General features: G+C 43.9%; 1 protein-coding gene across 1 annotated transcript in view; it reads right to left on the reverse strand.

Moving 5' to 3' along the window:
• LOC147746889 (E3 ubiquitin-protein ligase HECTD3-like) overlaps nucleotides 1–18,829 on the reverse strand; it is a 523,212-nt gene that overhangs the window by 494,047 nt on the left and 10,336 nt on the right. The window lies entirely within an intron of this gene.

Consider the following 18,829-nt stretch of genomic DNA (forward strand, 5'->3'; position numbering starts at 1 on the left):
GGTATCCGTCCAGAAAGCAAGAGAGTTTTCTTCTCTGCCTTAACGAATCCGAATTCTGCTGAACATCAGTTCCAGGAAACTGATAAACGGCTTCGAGATCGAGTTGGGTACCATGTACTCAATTCTATGGATGAACAAGAATTAGCCCGATCAGCGGTATCATGGGCCGAAAATGCAGACATATATAATGATGACACCGTAGCACAGACATTTCTGAACCTCTCCCCCGACGAACAGAAATTAGCAGGGGTATATATGATTCAGCACCTTCTCATCAAATACAGAAAACATTATTCCGATCCAGGTCCCTTACATGAGACACTAGAAGCACTACTGATGGATAGATGGAGAGGCCTAAGCACTAAATTAGTTCAAATAATTCTAGAACAACGACGCAGATATGACACCTTTGTAAGTCCTGAATATGTTCCCGCCCCACCTCCAGAAAGGAAAATGTACCATATGCAGTGCGGGGGTGGTATTGAAAGTCAGAACCCCTTGCGAGAAGTGCACCCTGTTATGGGTGAGGATAAAATTTTGAAACGCGTGTATGTACACACGCCTCTAACTAAATTAGAACTGTTAGAAATGAAGAAATTAGTACCGTGCCATGATAAAGACCCTGCAGGTTTTCATAGAGAGCTCAAAGACATGTTACTGATGGGGGACTACACATATGATGATATCATGAAAATGTTGAAAGTATTATTGCCTACGGGTATATTCGAGAAATTAAAGGAAAAGGACTGGGAGGTGGGAGACGCAAAGATTGCCTGGGCAGAAATAGAGGATGAAGAAAAGAAACGGGTTCCAGGGTTAGGCCTTGGGGACAAAACTAAAGCATTACCAGGTTTAATAGTACAGGTCCTGCCCAGATTATTGACAACTAGAAAGGAGGATTGGGATGCAATCTCGTCCTGTAAACAGAAACATGATGAAGATACTAGCGACTTTTATTCAAGATTCGAGAAATGTTTTATTATCAATAGTGGCCTCCAGCCAAGTAGCGAGTCGTACCCACATCTTTTTGTATCAAAGTTAGTCGAGAATTCCCTACCGTTAGTTAAAAATAGAGTGTATAAAGTCGAGAGTACATGGCAAGCAAATACGCCATCCCAGATGTTACAAATGTTACAATATCACCAGAATAGAATTAGGGAAGAACAAGATCAGGAACAGAAGCGCATGAAAGACACGAAAATGAAAATGTTAGTAGCCCAGACGGTTCCATCCGACAGTCACAGGAAAGGTACGACCCAGACAAGTCACGCCGCAGCTCCTGTTAAAGGGACATGCAATTATTGCAAGCAGCCAGGTCACTACGTACACGAATGTGCAGTTCTGAAACATAACATAGCGACAGGTAAAACTAAAGAGAGACCGCATCCGCCTAGACAAGACCATAACCAGCATCAGTCTACACAGAATACACAGCCCATGCATGCATCCGCACAGACAGCACAGACCGTAGCAGTACCACAGCCACAGCCCATTGCTGCAACTCAGCAAGTCTCACAACAGATGTACCAGTATGCCCAGTCTGCTTACCCCGAATATTCCCGATATACATGAAACAGCCTAGAGAGGGAAGGTGGCTTGCCTCTTATCGAGATTCCTGTAGATCAAGAAGGTCCTTATGTACACAGTCAAGTATTGGGGAAAGATAGAAAGTTTTTAATTGACACAGGGGCAAGTCGCACTACAATAAGTCATGACGAAGTTCCAGGGGCACCCCTCTCAGGCTCACAAAATGTTTCCCTTGGTTTTTCAGGACAACCTATTGTAAATGAAGTCTCAGAACCAGTTCCCCTGGCTGTGGGTCCATTATCACGCGTTACAGACCTGTTACTAACAAAATCATGTCCGGAAAATCTGTTAGGAATTAAAACACTGAAGGCTCTAGGGGCTATAATATGCTGCTCCCCGGAGGGGGTTAGACTCTTTCTGCGGGATTTCAAGGGTCATTACGTCCTTCGTGAGTTTGACGTCAGATTGAAAAATGTACCTGATTACTTGTGGGCAAAAGGCCCAACTGATGTAGGATGTATGCACATTACACCATACCGCGTTACCCTCAAGGCAGGTGTTGTATTACCCAGAATCAGACAATACAAGTTACCACCCGATGCTGTAGCGGCTTTACTGAAAATCATTGAAGAGCTCATTGCCCAAGGAGTGGTCGTCGAGACCGACTCCAATATCTGTAACTCACCCATCATTCCGATTCTTAAACGTACTGATCCCAATGCACCGCCAGTATATCGGCTGGTGATTGATCTTCGAGAATTGAATAAATGCATTATCCCACAGTATCCTGTGGTCCCCGATATATCATCTCTCTTGACTGCTATTGATTCAGAAGCAACGTTCTTTACTGTGATTGATCTCAAGAACGCCTTCTTCAGCGTGCCTATTGATCCAGAGAGCCAATATCTCTTCGGATTCTGTTTAAATGGACGCAGTTTCAAATTTTCGCGCGCACCTCAAGGATTCACAGAAAGCCCCAGCATCTATAGTCAAGCACTGAAAAGACAACTAGATTGTATTCAAATGCCAGTTAACACCGCTTTACTACAATACGTCGATGATCTGCTGATCACCGCACGAAGTGAGCCCGAATGTGAAAAAGCATCACTGACAGTTTTACATTTCCTGGCCGACAAGGGACACAAGGTGTCTCCTTCGAAGCTACAATTCTGCGCTCAGCAAGTTGTGTACTTGGGTCACTTGCTGTCCAAAGTGGGGAGACAGCTCACTCCCGATCGCATTCAGTTAATTGTGAACATGCCGCAACCCAAGACACAAAAGGAAGTGCGGGCCTTCATAGGCCTCACCTCGTACTGCAGACAATGGATTCCCCAGTATGCATTTCTAGCTAAACCACTCATCCAGTTAACGACACAGGAGGCAGCGACTTCGACTGTCCTCCCTTGGACTCAGGAACACACACAAGCTTTTGAAGAATTAAAGAAAGTTTTATGCCAAGCACCAGTTTTAGCGACACCATGTTACAGCAAACCGTTTACACTTTTTGTTACAGAACGTGATGGCACAGCGTTGTCTGTCCTCACTCAAGACCAAGCAGGTTCACATAAGCCTTGTGCTTATTTTTCTAGTACATTGGATTCAGTAGCTCAAGCACTCCCTGCGTGCTTAAAGTCAGTAGCAGCAACAGCGTTAGCAATAAGACAAAGTGATTCAATTGTTTTAGGTCATCAGTTAACAGTTCAAGTACCACATTCTGTAGAGGTTTTGTTAAACAGAACCCAGACTCAACACTTAACTATAGCACGACTGACAGGTTATGAATTAACACTATTCCAGCCACACATAGAAATCAGACGTTGCAGCATCCTGAACCCCGCAACACTGTTACCTACAGTTATGACAGATCCAGCTCCGCATGATTGTATAGAAATAATTAATGCAGTAACTAAGCCTAGACGAGACTTAACAGATGTCCCATTGACAAATCCAGACCTGACACTTTATGTGGACGGTTCATGCATGAGAACAAGTACAGGAGAATTAGTGGCCGCGTACGCCGTGACCACTGAAACTGAAATTAAAGAAACACATCGTATTGACACCCTGTCTGCTCAAGCAGCAGAGCTCATCGCTCTGACTCGAGCTTGTATTCTAGCCAAGAACAGAAATGTTAACATATACACAGATTCCCGCTATGCCTTCGGAGTTGTACACGACTTCGGAGTCCTCTGGCAAGAACGAGGTTTTCTGACTTCCCATGGGGCCAAGATACAACATGGCCCCCTCATTCAAGCACTGTTAGAAGCAATACATTTGCCCTCGGGCATATCAGTCATGAAGTGTAAGGCACATACTAAAGTCACAGATTCTGTTTCCCAGGGTAACGACCTGGCAGACCAGACAGCAAAACATACAGCATTGACTTACACCCAGACTACTGATGTGACAAAGACAATAGTCCAGACCCAGTGTATGGCAGTTAGAGATCCCGCCCTAGATGTAATTGATATCCAGACACATGCTACTCCAGAGGAGATAAAGAAATGGACTGAACTAGGAGGGATTCAGACAGATCAAGGTTGGGTGACGAAGGGAAAATCTATATGGTTTCTCCCCGACTCAATGGTTCAAGTCATGATAAATACAGCACATAGTCCTGCCCATCTTGGAGAGAAAGCCATGTTAGACAGTTTACAGAATCTATGGTACAACAAACACTTACGAGCAGCAGCAAAACAGAAAGTGCGTACTTGCATGATCTGTTGTCAGTTCAATCCAGGTAAAAGCGTCCCTGTTGAGCAAGGTGGATTTCATCCTCCCGATCACCCTTTTGAAGTCCTCCAGATGGATTATATCCAGATGAATAGCTGTAGAGGATTTAAGTATGTCCTTGTAATTGTTTGTGCTCTGTCCCGCTGGACCGAAGCATACCCAGTCCCAGACTACACTGCTCCGACCACTGCCAGACAGTTGGTTCGTGAATTCTTCCCACGGTACGGTTTGCCCCGTGTCGTGTACTCAGATAACGGACAGCCGTTCTCGTCCGAGCTGATGAGACAAGTTTCCCTCTTGCTAGGATATCAGTGGAGGTTCCACTGTGTCCGACATCCCGAAGCAGCTGGCCTTGTAGAAAGGCATAATCAGACACTAAAAATCCGTCTTGCCAAGATCTGTCAGGAAAAAGGGGTCGACTGGATAGTCGCCCTGCCCGTGGCACTATTCTACATGAGGATGGTCGCCCACTCGAGATCAGGGCTATCCCCGTACGAAGTGGTCTTTGGCAGACCGCCGAATATGTGGGGGACGCCCGTTCCGAAAAAGATCACTGATATTGATTGTAACATGTTGACAGATTACCTTGCCTCCTTGATGTCTGCACTCCAATCATGTCGTTCACAGGTTGCCGCAGCCTTCCCTGACAACACCGATGTAAAGGCGCATGAGGTCCGCCCAGGTGACCTGGTAGTCGTCCGGAATTTCGACCGGAAAAGTCCGCTGGAGCCCCGCTGGAAGTCTCCAAAGACCGTTCTGCTTACCACTAGGACCGCCGTGAAAATCGAGGGGAGAAAGGGGTGGGTCCACACGAGTCACATCAAACTATGCAATGAACTAAAAAACGGACTGAAACAGGACTCTGACTCGTCCACCCCCACCAAAGACTGTGTTGAAGCACAAGACGTTACTGTGCCTAAAAGAGAAAAGACTCCTCAAGAACTTTACCGAATGAAGCTTCGATCTAGCAAGTCAGACAGTTTAATTGTTTAAGTCCTCCCTTAGGTGAATCGGTTAAATAGTTTCTGACATGTATCCCCTAGATCGAGTTAGAGAGAGAGAGGAAAAGAGAAGAACATATTGCAAATCACTTCGTAGTCACTGCATAGTGACACTAATAATCATGTTTATTCTGAGTATTCTAATTATTATTGCCAGCATTCTGCTTCCTATGTACTGGCCTATTTTCAGGCGTGAACAATCTGCTTACAATGTCTCTGCTGAACACACTTTTAGTGAACTTCCTGCACATGAACTCTCTTACAGACTTGCGCTGCGCAACAATACATTCATTAGTATGTTACACCATTCCCATCAGACAAATAATGCTACAGACTGTTGGATATGTGGCCGACTCCCTCCCTACCAGAATTACAAGGGAGCTCTGCCTCTCTTTCCGTACCCATTCACTCACAATGGCTCCTGTGGAGCATGGTTTAAAATAATTAATTCTTTAGATCCTGATATTGCTGTTTTCGATGGGGGCTGGGTTTGGGGAAACTTGAACTTAGTCCTGCTCAACGTCTGTTATCCTGATCAAGAAGGACTTCCCACTCGAATAGGAACTGATCTAGAAAATGAAGTATATGGATTAGGTAATTACACAATTAGCCTTATGATCCTCACTGTTGAATCTGAAACTGCTCCAGTTCTGCCCCATATGTTAGTACTACCAGTCACAGGTGAATTATGTGTTAGCAAGAAAGGTTCAGTACACGTAGGCCATAGTAAATGCACTACTGTGGTCGAGTTCAGTGACCATGGTAAATCGTCCTTTAAAGCTATCAGTCATTCCTACTTTGTTTGTGGTCATACCGCATACATACGTTTGCCTCCAGATTGGGATGGTACCTGTTACATTGCCTTCCTTCTGCCACCTGTTTTCCTAGCTCCTCCTGATTACCATAGAAATACGAATCTAGCACCGAATAGACCCAAAAGAGATATTCCCCTTGTCGACTACACAGAAACGGCATGGGAACAGTACACTGATTTCAATAAAGGATTCTTTTTCTTCCTAGGACCTGTCCAAAACAGTAAATTAATACGCAGATTAACGAGAACACTCGAAGCAGTAGTGAACGAAACTGCCTCCGCTCTAGGTAACTTAACAGAGGAGCAGTCTGCTATACGGACTGTTGTCCTTCAAAATCGTCTTGTGATTGACGTCATCTTGGCAGATAGAGGTGGAGCTTGTAAGGTCATCGGGTCAAGTTGCTGTGTTTTCATTCCACAAAACGCACCATCTGTCTATCAAGCTATCACCCGTTTACATAAAATTGCAAATCAGATACATCAGAATCCAGGCACCTGGACTTGGTCCGGTTGGTTCTGGACTACGTTGACAGCTTGGGGATGGAAGATCTTATCGTTCCTAGGCATTGGCCTTGTTATAGTATTCAGTTGTTGCCTGTGCCTGCAGTGTGGGCCAGCGATATGTGGACTGTGTGCCACATCCTGCATTGAGCATTCCAGTTGCCTCTCAAACAGTCAAAGAAAGAAAGACGAACATATAATGTTACAAGAACAAACTGATCGATTTATGAGGATCGATATATCATGAAGGGTCCGTAGGGAACAAGGAGGGAATGAGGTAATATAAATTTTATGGTCATGTTGTGTTCCCTAGCGAGTACCCCACCGACTCCATGTACGAGTTAAAAGTGCATGTAACTTCCCTCCTGTATCAGCTATGAAGACGCAAATACATTTGCGTCCAACGTTAACTTGTCCTCTTTCAGACCCACCATGAATGGGTTTGATGGTCCGTTCCTAAGTATGCTATGCCAACGTCTTTTTGAAGTGTACTCCTACGTTTTTCAGCCTGGCTGAAAGTAGGCCCTGAATCTCTGCCATCGAGCCTCTTTTCTGGCTTCTGACTGCGAGGGCCTCTGCCCAAGCAGCCCCCGTACCCGTGAACTCTGACTTACTTCTAGCGCGGCCCTCCGTGCTCAGCTCAGCCTGCTGCCTGCCAAGATTGACTATAACCTTCGAGTTATCTGTTTTCCTCCCCGAAGATACATTCCGGCCTGCTAGCTTCAGTAAACATCCTTCCTCAGCTACAGGGCTAAAGGGCCGACCTGTCTTTATGCAAGTAATTCATAGCCTCTGTTGCCATGCTTCCATGGAAGGCCCCATGCCCCCACGCTTCTCATACAGACACTCAGGCGCTTATACACGCACTCACAGCAAGTATAGAATAGCTTCTGCTCTAGAGACCTTTCTGCCCAGATAGCTTAGTTCCTAAACATCAGATATCGGATATGATAGAAGCACAAGTTGATCTGACATGCCAGACTTCTGTCTCTTTCCGCCAGTGTAAATGTCAAGTCCCCTGCACCCCGTCTATCACACGTCATGCAGCTGCGCGCGCATCCAAGCTTCCGATTTCCGCTGACATTGCAACATTCTGTTAGCACCACCCCTTGGTGCCACCCACTTGCGTCACCTATCAGTGACGTTTCTAGCACACACGCCTAGTTTACGCCTCTTGATGATGTACTAGCACCACGTGTATACTGTTATCTTGTCTTCTCTCAGCTGTTACGCCTCTTACATTGAACATTATGATGTAAATCAAGTATATAAGCTATGTATTGTCAATAAACGACGGCGCGCTCATCTATCCCTTCTGACATCCTGTGTGGTGGTCAGAACATGATATCCTGATTCCTTTATGAGGAATAAAACCCTTAGAAACTCTTACACCACGGACTCTGTTTTCCTTCTTTCCGATTGAGTTATTATTGATTAAGTACTTACCTGCATAGAAATTAAGAGAGTAAATTAATTATTTACATCACTCCCCCTAGGTTAGGGGTGACCCCGAAATCATCACCTCGCACATTACCTAATATTTTTCAAAGTTCACATTTGTGAATTGGTTATGTGCTTTTTAGCATGTAACGGTTAAGTTGTTTCATCAAAGGTTTGTGGGTGCAGTAGCTAACTCTGGTATGGGGCGGAGTCGGAATTCTTTCATGAATTCCGGGTTTTCAATGTAATGCGTAGTCCGCTAACGAAGCGGAGTTTATTGCCCACGGTTAATGCAAGCGAGAGACACAACGAGGAGAAATATCTTTATTTCTCTTCATTTTTGCTTTTTCTATGTGTGCTGCATTCAGTAGCACACATAGAAAGAGGAAAATGCCTTGTGATTGTTTTAGTGACGGAAAGTTTCCCTTCCGGCATGAAAAAATCATCCCGCACGGTAGGCACCCTTGCACCATGGTGCAAAGGTGCCTGGGTTGGCGCACGGCAGCCCATTGTGCGCCGGCGCAGGGGAAAAGGACAGGAATGCTCTGTATCAGAGTTACGAAGCAAACACAAGGAGATGATGAAGGGAGCGCTAAAACTTTTCAAACACTCACCTGCAGTCACAGATCTGAGTTTAATCCATCAACGTTCTTTAGCTCACTTCACCACCCCAGCTCAGACCCATCCATATGCAAATCAGTCTTGACCCTGCTCCTAATGTGAACAGTCCAGTCCTAACAAGACGGGTCGTTCATGGACCAGAAACAAGCATCCTAGGACCGGTTACGGGATACTACCTCTCATCAGTCAGTCAAGCATGAATCCAGTGGTAAAGTGAGCACGGGACCCAATTCTGGGTATCCCCTTCCAACTTAGCAGGTCCAAGGATGCTTGTTTCCGGTCCAGGGAAGACCTGGCTTGGCAGTTTGGGCTGGACTGTTCTCATGAGGAACAGGGTCAGGACTGATTTGCATATGACTGGGTCTGAACTGGGGTGGCGAAGTGAGCTAAAGAATGATGATGGATTCAACCCAGATCTGCGACAGGGGGGTGAGTGTCTAAAAGTTTCAGCGCTAAATCCATAATCTCCTTGTGTTAACTTTGTATCTGAAAGATACAGCGCATTCCCGCCCTTTTCTTTTGCCGTAGGGCAGCGCAGCAGGCCAATGACAATGTATTGTTTTAAACATAGAAAATCACTGAAATTCACCAGTTATACATATCTCAAGTAAGAAAACTATAACTCACGCCCACGCTATTCACTGCTCATTACCCCACATATTAGCAGTGATGACATCTATGCCATCATTGATAATATCACTACAACATTTCCAATTAAATTACTGATGAGAAAAATGTGCATTCAAACACAGAATTCATGAGTGTAGTTATTGTGGACCAATAGCATATTGCATAACAATAATACACATTTCTATCCCAAGAGTAATGGGGTTTTCACAAATGTTAACCATCCTAATTCATAGTCAAGAATACTGAAGAAATTAAAGAAAACCAAAAAAGCGTCTCCAACTGTACAGATAAAAAAATCGTAAATCATTAATACAAAGGGGAAAGTGAGGCTACCCCCTGCAGGGAAGCGCTATGTAGGTAGCAAAATGGACATCAAAGTACAAAAAAAGCTTATATGGCACATTGTCATCTTAAAATCAAGTGTGAACTTTCCTTGGCAAAAAAAACCAGGGAAGATCAAAAAGGCACAAATAAACTTCTTTAAACACGGTGGCATGAGAACTAGGTCGTCCATGGGTCTCATATCTATGAAATATTCAAACTGTGTGTGACTTCAAAAATAACTGATACTAATGTAAAAAGATATCTCTCAAGTATGAAAGATACCCATCAGTTGCTGTCTGGTACCGCCTTTGTCATCATCTGGGTCTCCTCCCACCAAGGAGATAAAAGTGAGATGTAAGGTGTTACAAACATAGTGATGCATGGATGTACTATGCGGTATCGACAGTCAGTTAGTATTGATTGATTTGCAGTGCGTGAAAAAAGAAGAAATATGAGTGATATAAAATTGGAGAGGTTAGAGGCAAAACAACTTTAATAGTACCTCTCACACTTCCAATAGATAAAATAATGGGAAGCAGTTTAAACATATAGCTGCTACGTTATTATGAGGGTCGACATGTTTGAGCAGAAAATGGACGTGATCGTCCACTGCTTTCTTCAGGACCTAGTTTTCGCGACTGCAATATGTGAAACAAATGAAATAAAGAGGTAATGTATCACCATGTCACCTGCTATTCCGGGACATCCATTATGTTCCTCCGGTTTTACTGTAACATATAAATATTGGTTTATACGATTACTTGTCCATGCCATTTGAATTGTATTGGTATGACCACCAGGAAGGTTAAGCTCTGGATTTCTGAGCATAAGAGCACCATCCGGTGCAAAAAACAAGCAACACGTCTCACGACGAGCAACCATTTATTCCTGAACATGTGGTCGACATTAACAAATATCTATTCTGTAAAGAACAGAAATGGATCTATAGACTTAATACCGATAAGGAAGGTCTAAATGAGGACATCCCATGGATGTCCTTGTGAGTGTGATGATAGACACGCAGTTAGATATCGAGGTCTTCAGCACATACATTAGACCCTGATAGTTGCCTTATACAACTGTGACCATCATTGGTGAGGGTACCTTAGACATCCTTAATTTGGCACTATTTCTATCAAATCAAACAATTATCAGTAATGACTGAGGGGTTTTAGATCACACAGTCAGTCTTGTGAATATCTCAAGGTATTATGAGCGTGCTTTGTGTTACGACTCAACCACGATTTACACCACTCTACCTTTTATTTAGGAGAGATTGTTCATTGGCCACACTAACGCTTGCCTGAAAGGGTTATTGTTGTGAGTAAATAATGTAATCAGCAGGAGCAAAATAGTATATTAGATTGCCATTGATTAGTCGATCCCCTTTTTTTCAGTATGACTATGTTAAACAACTATTGAATTTTACATAATTATATCATCGTATTACTACTGGAACAGGATTTACCTGTACTGGGTATGGTTGTGGCAATAGTTTAGATGTAAAAGAAGCAACCTTAAGATACTGACGTCAGGTTCCGTTGAAGATAGAAACCATGACTACAATTCCCGTGAGCCTTAGGTTCTTTCACGCTGGCACGTGACCGACGTTGACAGTGTACTGTTTTGAGTGCTATTCTGACTATACATGAATGTGGCGGCTAATCTTGATCATTTACATTTAAAATTCAACGAACGACTGCAAAACGCCTGGCTCGATAAACTTATACTGGATATTTAGTTGTTGACAATTAGCTGTCGCTATGCAGGACGTTACCGTATTTGTTTGTACTATTTGACATAAATGATATCAGTAACATGACTAAAATTCTACTTCCCTCACGCTTATACGGTACTATTGTGTACGCATATTAGTGACTATAATGTACTAGTGGAGAGTTGCGCAAGAAGTCGGGAACATGATTACATTTCCTGTGATCTTTTGGGTTTCTTGACGCCGTCACGTGACCGGCGTTGTCAACGTACCAGATAAGTTCAAGTTCAAGTTTGGCATTTATATAGCGCACTACTCACCCAGAGGGTCTCAAGGCGCTTGAGGGAGGTGGGGGGTTATGTATCAAATATCCAGGTTTTGAGTTGTTTTCTGAAGGAGAGGTGGTTTTGAGTAAGGCGGAGATGGGTGGGGAGGGAGTTCCAGGTTTTGGCCGCAAGGTAGGAGAAAGATGTTGGCCCCATGGTGGCCCTGTGGATGCGTGGTATAGCGGCGAGGGCTTGGTTGGAAGAACGGAGTTTGCGGGTGGGGGTGTAGAAGGAAAGGCGTGTATTGAGGGATTTGGGTCCTAGATCGTATAGTGCTTTGTGTGCGTGGGTGAGGAGACGGAACGTTATTCTTTTGTTGACGGGGAGCCAGTGGAGGTCTTTCAGATGACTGGAGATGTGAGCTCTGCGGGGGACGTCTAGAATGAGTCTGGCAGATGCATTTTGGATGCGTTGGAGTTTTTTCTGTAGTTTGGCTGTGGTTCCGGCATAAAGGGTGTTTCCGCAGTCTAGTCTGCTAGTGACCAGTGCGTGGGTTACTGTTTTTCTTGTTTCGATGGGGATCCATCGGAAGATTTTTCTGAGCATACGGAGGATGTTGAAGCATGGAGATGAGACGGCATTGACTTGTCTGGTCATCGAGAGGGAGGAGTCTAGGATGAAGCCCAGGTTACGTGCGTGGTCCGTAGGTTTGGGGGCGTTTCCCAGAGCCGGTGGCCACCATGAGTCATCCCAAGCGGAGGGGGATGATCCTAATATGAGGACTTCCATTTTGTCCGAGTTCAGTTTAAGGCAACTGGTCTCCATCCATTCGGCCACTTCTTTCATCCCTTCGTGTAGATTGATTTTGGCGGTGTTTGAGTCTTTGGTGAGGGAGAGGATCAGCTGGGTGTCGTCTGTGTAGGAGATGATGTTGAGGTTATGTTTGCGAACGATGGATGCGAGGGGGCACATGTGTACGTTGAAGAGTGTGAGACTGAGTGAAGATACTTGTGGTACGCCGCAGTTAACTTTGGTGGCTTCTGATCTAAAAGGGGGGAGGCGGACTCTCTGGGTTCTTCCTGCGAGGAATGAGATGATCCAGTCCAGTGCTTTTCCTTGAATTCCGATGTTTCTGAGGCGGTGTATGAGGGTGTTATGACAGACTGTGTCGAAGGCTGCGGAGAGGTCAAGTAGGATGAGGGCAGCTGTTTCACCATTGTCCAATAGTTTACGGATGTCGTCTGTTGCTGCAATGAGGGCGGTCTCGGTGCTGTGTTTGGCTCGGAATCCGGATTGTGATATGTCGAGGGATTTGTTGGATTTGAGGAAGGCGGCGAGTTGACTGTTGACAGCTTTCTCGATGACTTTGGCAGGGAATGGGAGGAGCGAGATAGGGCGGTAGTTTTTAAGTTCATTGGGGTCTGCTGTGGGTTTCTTCAGGAGGGCGCTGAGTTCGGCGTGTTTCCAGCTTTCCGGGAAAGTGGCGGAGTTGAAGGAACTATTGATGATGTCGCGAAGGTGGGGAGCGATGATGGAGTCTGCTTTGTTGAAGATGTGGTGGGGACAAGGGTCGGTTGGCGATCCTGAGTGGATGGAGTTCATCAGGCGGATGGTGTCTTCTGTGGTGACTGGTTTCCAGGTACAAAGGTTGTTAGGGGGGAGATTAGGTTCTGAGGTGAGTGGGGTGGACTGGTCACCCTGTTGTTTTGTGAAGCTGTTGTGTATGTCGGCGATTTTGTTGTGGAAGAATGAAGCTAGGGAGTCGCAGGGTTGCTGGGAGGGAGTGATGTCATTGGTGCCGGCTGATGGGTTGGTGAATTCTTTTACTATATTGAACAGTTCCTTATGCTGTAGGCGTTGTTGTCGAGTCGATCTTTGAATGCTGATTTCTTAGTGGAGCGTATTAGTTGATGGTGTTTACGGGTGGCGTTCTTGAAAGTGGCTAGGTTTTCGGTGGATGGGTTTCTTTTCCAGGCTTTCTCGAGGATGCAGCATGTCTTCTTGGATTTCTTAAGCTCATCATTGAACCAGGGGGCTTTCTTGAGGTTTAACTTGGTAGGGTTGTTTTTCAGAGATGCTAACTCGTCAGCGCTGCGGGTGATCCATTGTGCAAGGTTGGTATCTGCTTGATTGAGTGCCGCTTTGACGATCATAAATATGGCGCATAAGTTTGATTATTCACCTCCCCAGACGGCTCTGAGGGAGGATCTGAGTACCGACGGACAGGTTAGTTAAACCGATTGCTCCGTGGCATGCTTCTAACTTGAATTTTACTCCATTTCTACTGCTAAAGTAGTACGAGGCACGCTTTTCTCGTCCCCATTTTTTATGTATGTGTGTAGTTTGATGTTTGGAGACAAAACAGTTACCGGGCACAAATTCCTTGCAAGTGGGACTATACAATATTAAAACTGGAGTCTTAGCTGGGCAAAAGCACAATATGGTTAGACGTTTTTTTCGAAACTGCACTATACTATGGGGCAAAAGAGACCATTACGGCAGTGGACAGTACTATGAGAGAGTCTTGTTTCAGTTGCCATCCCTTATTGATGACTTGGTATGAGGAACAGCTATACCGATTAAACTGAGGGATAGTGTGACTTAGGAGAGTCTTTGTTACAACTCTGATGTGTATCTAGAGATGTCGTCTGTTATACTTACTTAATGCTGTTTAGAGGAGGAGAAGTCAGGGATTTAATCACCCTGAATTTTATTTTACTAGAGCAGTGCTTCACTTACCTGAGCCGCAGCCAGGTGAGGTGATACTCCTGCTCAATAGGTAAGCAGTGATCAGAGTTGACCAATTTGACAGGTTATTTATCCCAGAGAGAATAACGGATATGTTTAACATTTCGTAGTATTTACTTTTAATACTATACTTGGTGTGTTTTCACTGTGTCTGTCTTTAAAATATGTTTTGATTTGTATATGCTACAGTAAAACAGGAGGAACATAACAGATGTCCCGGAATAGCAGGTGACATGGTGATAAATTAACCTCTTTATTTCATTTGTTTCACACATTGCAGTAGCGAAAACTAGATCCTGAAGAAAGCAGTGGACTATCACGTCCATTTTCTGCTGAAACATGTTGACCCTCATAATAAGGTAGCAGCTATATGTTTAAACTGCTTCCCATTTTTCTGCACGGTTTTTATCTATTGGAAGTGTGAGAGTTGTTGTTTTGCCTCTAACCTCTCCAATTTTATATCATTCATATTTTTTTTTTCACGCACTGCAAATCAGTCAATACTAACTGCCTGTCGATACCGCATACTACATCCTTGCATCACTATGTTTGTAACACCTTAGACCTCACTTTTATCTCCTTGGTGTGAGGAGACCCAGATGATGACAAGGGCGGTACTGGACAGCAACTGATGGGTAGCTTTCATACTTGAGATCTCTTTTTACATTAGCATCAGTTATTTTTGAAGTCACACACAGTTTGAATATTTCATAGATATGAGACCCATGGACACTCGTTGTTATAGTAATACTTTGTTGGGGGCTGTATTCATGCGAGGTCTATAAATATACCCTGGGACCCTTATTGTATCGGTGTTATTGATGAGAACTGTGTCACCATTACAAAATTGAAGATGAGATGTGCTGTACCGTTTTTTGCCCTGCTACTATGTATATATTGTTTGACATCATTTCTATATTTATTTACTAAATATTAGTAAATATTAAAATAGTGAGTGGGATTTTCAAAAATGTGTTTACAAAATAATATTTCTAACTAAATTAATATGTTTTAATTATCTAAACATTTGGTAAGCATTGACAAGTTAATGTTCAGTATCGTTTATTTTGATAAGTTCTAGGTTAATATTAATCATGTTAAATTAATTAAAAAAAATATTATTATACACTGAAATAGTTTTTCTTTTTTAACTAACATACTTTATAACGTTTCCCTATACTCTACCATAGAGAAATCTCCGCCCTGTTGGTGGATATCTCCTCCCCAGTGGTGGTGATGTCCGCCTACATGTGAAATTTGCAAGTATTGGCGTTACACTCATAAATTAAATCTTAGATGTTGCCACGCCCTGATTTTAGGATGTGGAGACATGTAAGCCTCACTTTGTGCAAATCTACATTTGGAAATTGGTGGATAGCAAAAAAGAGTAGATTTACACTGAAGTGCAAGAGTAAATCTACCAGTGTAAGTTTACCTTTGTGAATAGGGTCCTTAATATGTAGTGCTGGTGACTGTCCAACATTTGTTTACATGGGGGATGGGGAAGAGCTGCAGTACAGAAGGTGTCCTACACATTGGGGTTTTATAAATATATGTATCTTTAGTAATGCTAACCAACATATGTAGTGAAGCTGCTCTAAACTATCTGAGCACTGGACCCAAAACTAACTACAGCATTATCTAAGGAAGGTTAAAAGTCAGTTCGCCCTGTGTGCGTGAATGACTTTTGACTGGGTTACTCCTACTGTAAATGTTAACTGTGAGAGAACCTTGTCCTACGGGTCATTGTGTATCTGTTCTGGGAGTGACTAAAGCTTGAACTGATAGTGTCTCTGAAGTTCTACGCAAACAAAATGATGGACGGAATTCTGAATAAATCATGCATTTATCCCCAGTCAAGAGATCTGGGTTAAAGCCATAGTTCTTTTGCTCACCATGCCACCCCAGTTTAGGGCAAATCATTTAAAAAAAAAAATGTTTTTATTGGTATTTTCACATTACAATATATGACATGACATATAACAAACAACACATTTCGCGGGTGGTCCCATCAGGGAACTCGTGTTACAATATTGGCTACATGTATTAGTGGGGTGAACGATTGGGCCTATCTGACTGCGCTTATCTGCCCTTCTGACTTGTACACATATAACATAGAACATGTAGGTATTTGCGGTTGGTCTCGTATCTAAAAGGTACATATAGCATAACACAAAACATAAAGGTCTTTGGCAGTTATTTTGTGGCTGACCGCCAGCCTCGCGAGGGAGTTTGAGACCACTACTACCTCGTCACCCCGTCATGTTCCCACACCCCTCAGCTTAGCCGATCTCTAGTGTGAGTACATTCTTGCAGGTATAGCATATTTTACATTGTTCATGGGGGTTCGTATGGGTCTAGGAATTTGTCTAGTGTTGACCACATCCCTCTGTTGGGGTTCTTCAATGGTGTGTTTCTTAGTGCTGTGCTGTCGGCCCCCCCTTAGATATGTCACCCAATTCAGCCACCCATTGAATGTAGCTTCGGTGGTATCGTTCCATTTGGCTAGCACTGTTTTGACTGCTGTCATTAGGAGGAAGTCCAGGAGGTTTCTGTCTTGTTGTGTGGCTATGTCCGCCGTAATGTGTGCTGTGGTGATTGTGACAAATTCTTCTTTTAGAGTGCAGCCTAGGGCCTTATTAATGAATTCGAACACCTTTTCCCAGAAATTTTTAACCTTAATGCATTGTAATATAAGGTGTGCGAGATCTCCTTCTTCCGAGCCGAAGTTCCAACAGCAGTCGTTATCTCTAAGTCCTATCGACGCTAAGCGCGCTGGTGTCCAGTATGCTTGGTGTAGTAACCAGAATTTCGTCTGCGCTAACACTGGGGAGATCATATTTTTTGATGGGGCCGCCCAAAGGGTGTGTATCTCTTGCTCTGTAAGTGTAGAGCCTAGCTGCGTTTCCCAATAACTTGTATTTTTAGCTTTAAGTTTGGAGGAACCAGGGTGGAGAAGCTTGTATAAGTGGGACACCTTGTGTCCCACTTTGTTTAGGTTCTCCAAATACTGAAAGATCGAAGGTTTATGTTTGGTAATTTTTGATTTTGTTAAGGCTGTTTTAATTGCGAGGAAGTTGTATAGTTCTATGTCTGGGAGGTTATGTCGTGTTTTTAGGCTGTTGAAGGTGTGTGGCTGCCCCTAGTCTTTTCCATGACTCAATGACCAAGGGTTTCCCTCTGTATTTAATCTTGGGGTTTGCCCAGAGGGTTTCCCAGTGCGAGTTTTTAATACTGTGTTCGAGTTTCTGGTCTACCTTGAGAAGCGCGTGTCTAGTGGTTTTAAAATTCGGGTTATTCTTTTGTGCCTGCTTGTTAGCGGTGAGGAGAGCCAAAGGGTCAGTGGTGTTTAGAATGGCCTTCTCGATAGAGAGCCAGGTTGGGGTGTATTTCTGGTTTGGTAGAATCCAGTACATTCCGTGTCTAGCTATAAGAGCCTTCTTGAATGTCTTGAGGTCCGCCACGTTTAGTCCTCCTAGCCTCTTCTCTAGTCTTAGTTGTGGGAGGCTTATTCTATGGTTTTTTGTCTCACCATGTGAATTTGTTTATCATTTGGTCTACCTTCCTGTGGAATTAGTCTGTGAGAGTGAGAGGAAGCATTCCTGCTAGGTAGTTTACTACTGGAGTGATCTTCATCTTTATGGTGTCTATTCTCCCCGACCAGGTGATGAACTTGGGCGCCCAGGTTTCCAGGAGCCCTTTGATCTTTTCTAGGGTTACTTTCTCATTCTGATCGAGAGTGGTCTTCAGGTTCCTACCAAATTGGATCCCTAGGTATTTAACAAACCCTGGTTGCCAGGCTAACCCTGAGTCGCCTAATACCTCTCTGGTTGTGTGTATGTTAAGTGGCATACATTCCGATTTGTTCCGGAGTGGTTAGAGTAACTCTCTATGGTATCCATGAGTGCTGTTATAGAATGATCTGGGTCCTCTGTCATTATGAGTATGTTGTCCGCGTAGGCTGCAAGTTTGGCTGTGGTCTTGTTGATGGTTACTCCCACCAAATCTCTGTTTGCTAAGATGTCTTTAATCAGGGGTTCAAGTGCTAGTAGGAACAGCGCCGGGGATAGGGGGCAGCCATGCCTCGTTCCCCGCTATAGGCTGAATTGGTTTGATGTTGACCCGTTAATAGTTATCTGTGCCTGGGGGCTTTTATATAGTGCCGTTACTTTCCTCGTGAAGCTTTCTCCCAGGTTGTATGCTTGCATGCTCTGTTCTAGGAATTGCCAGGACACTCTGTCGAAGGCCTTTTCTGCATCTAGCTTGATTGCTACCGCCGGGTTGTCTGATTTGGAGGAGTGTTCTATGACATAGCAAAGGAGTCTAATGTTGTCATGAAACATACGTGTTTTCAGATAGCCTGCCTGTGTATTTCCAATCAGCTGTGGGAGCACGTTGTTTAATCTTGTGGCTAGGATTTTAGCATATATTTTGCAGTCTATGTTGATAAGTGAAATGGGGCGGTAGTTTTTTGGGGCCGCAGTGTGTCTTTGCCTTCCTTGGGTATGAC

The sequence above is a fragment of the Lissotriton vulgaris genome, chromosome 1_1 (assembly GCF_964263255.1).
Source record: "Lissotriton vulgaris chromosome 1_1, aLisVul1.2, whole genome shotgun sequence".
In the NCBI taxonomy this organism is placed as follows: domain Eukaryota; kingdom Metazoa; phylum Chordata; class Amphibia; order Caudata; family Salamandridae; genus Lissotriton; species Lissotriton vulgaris.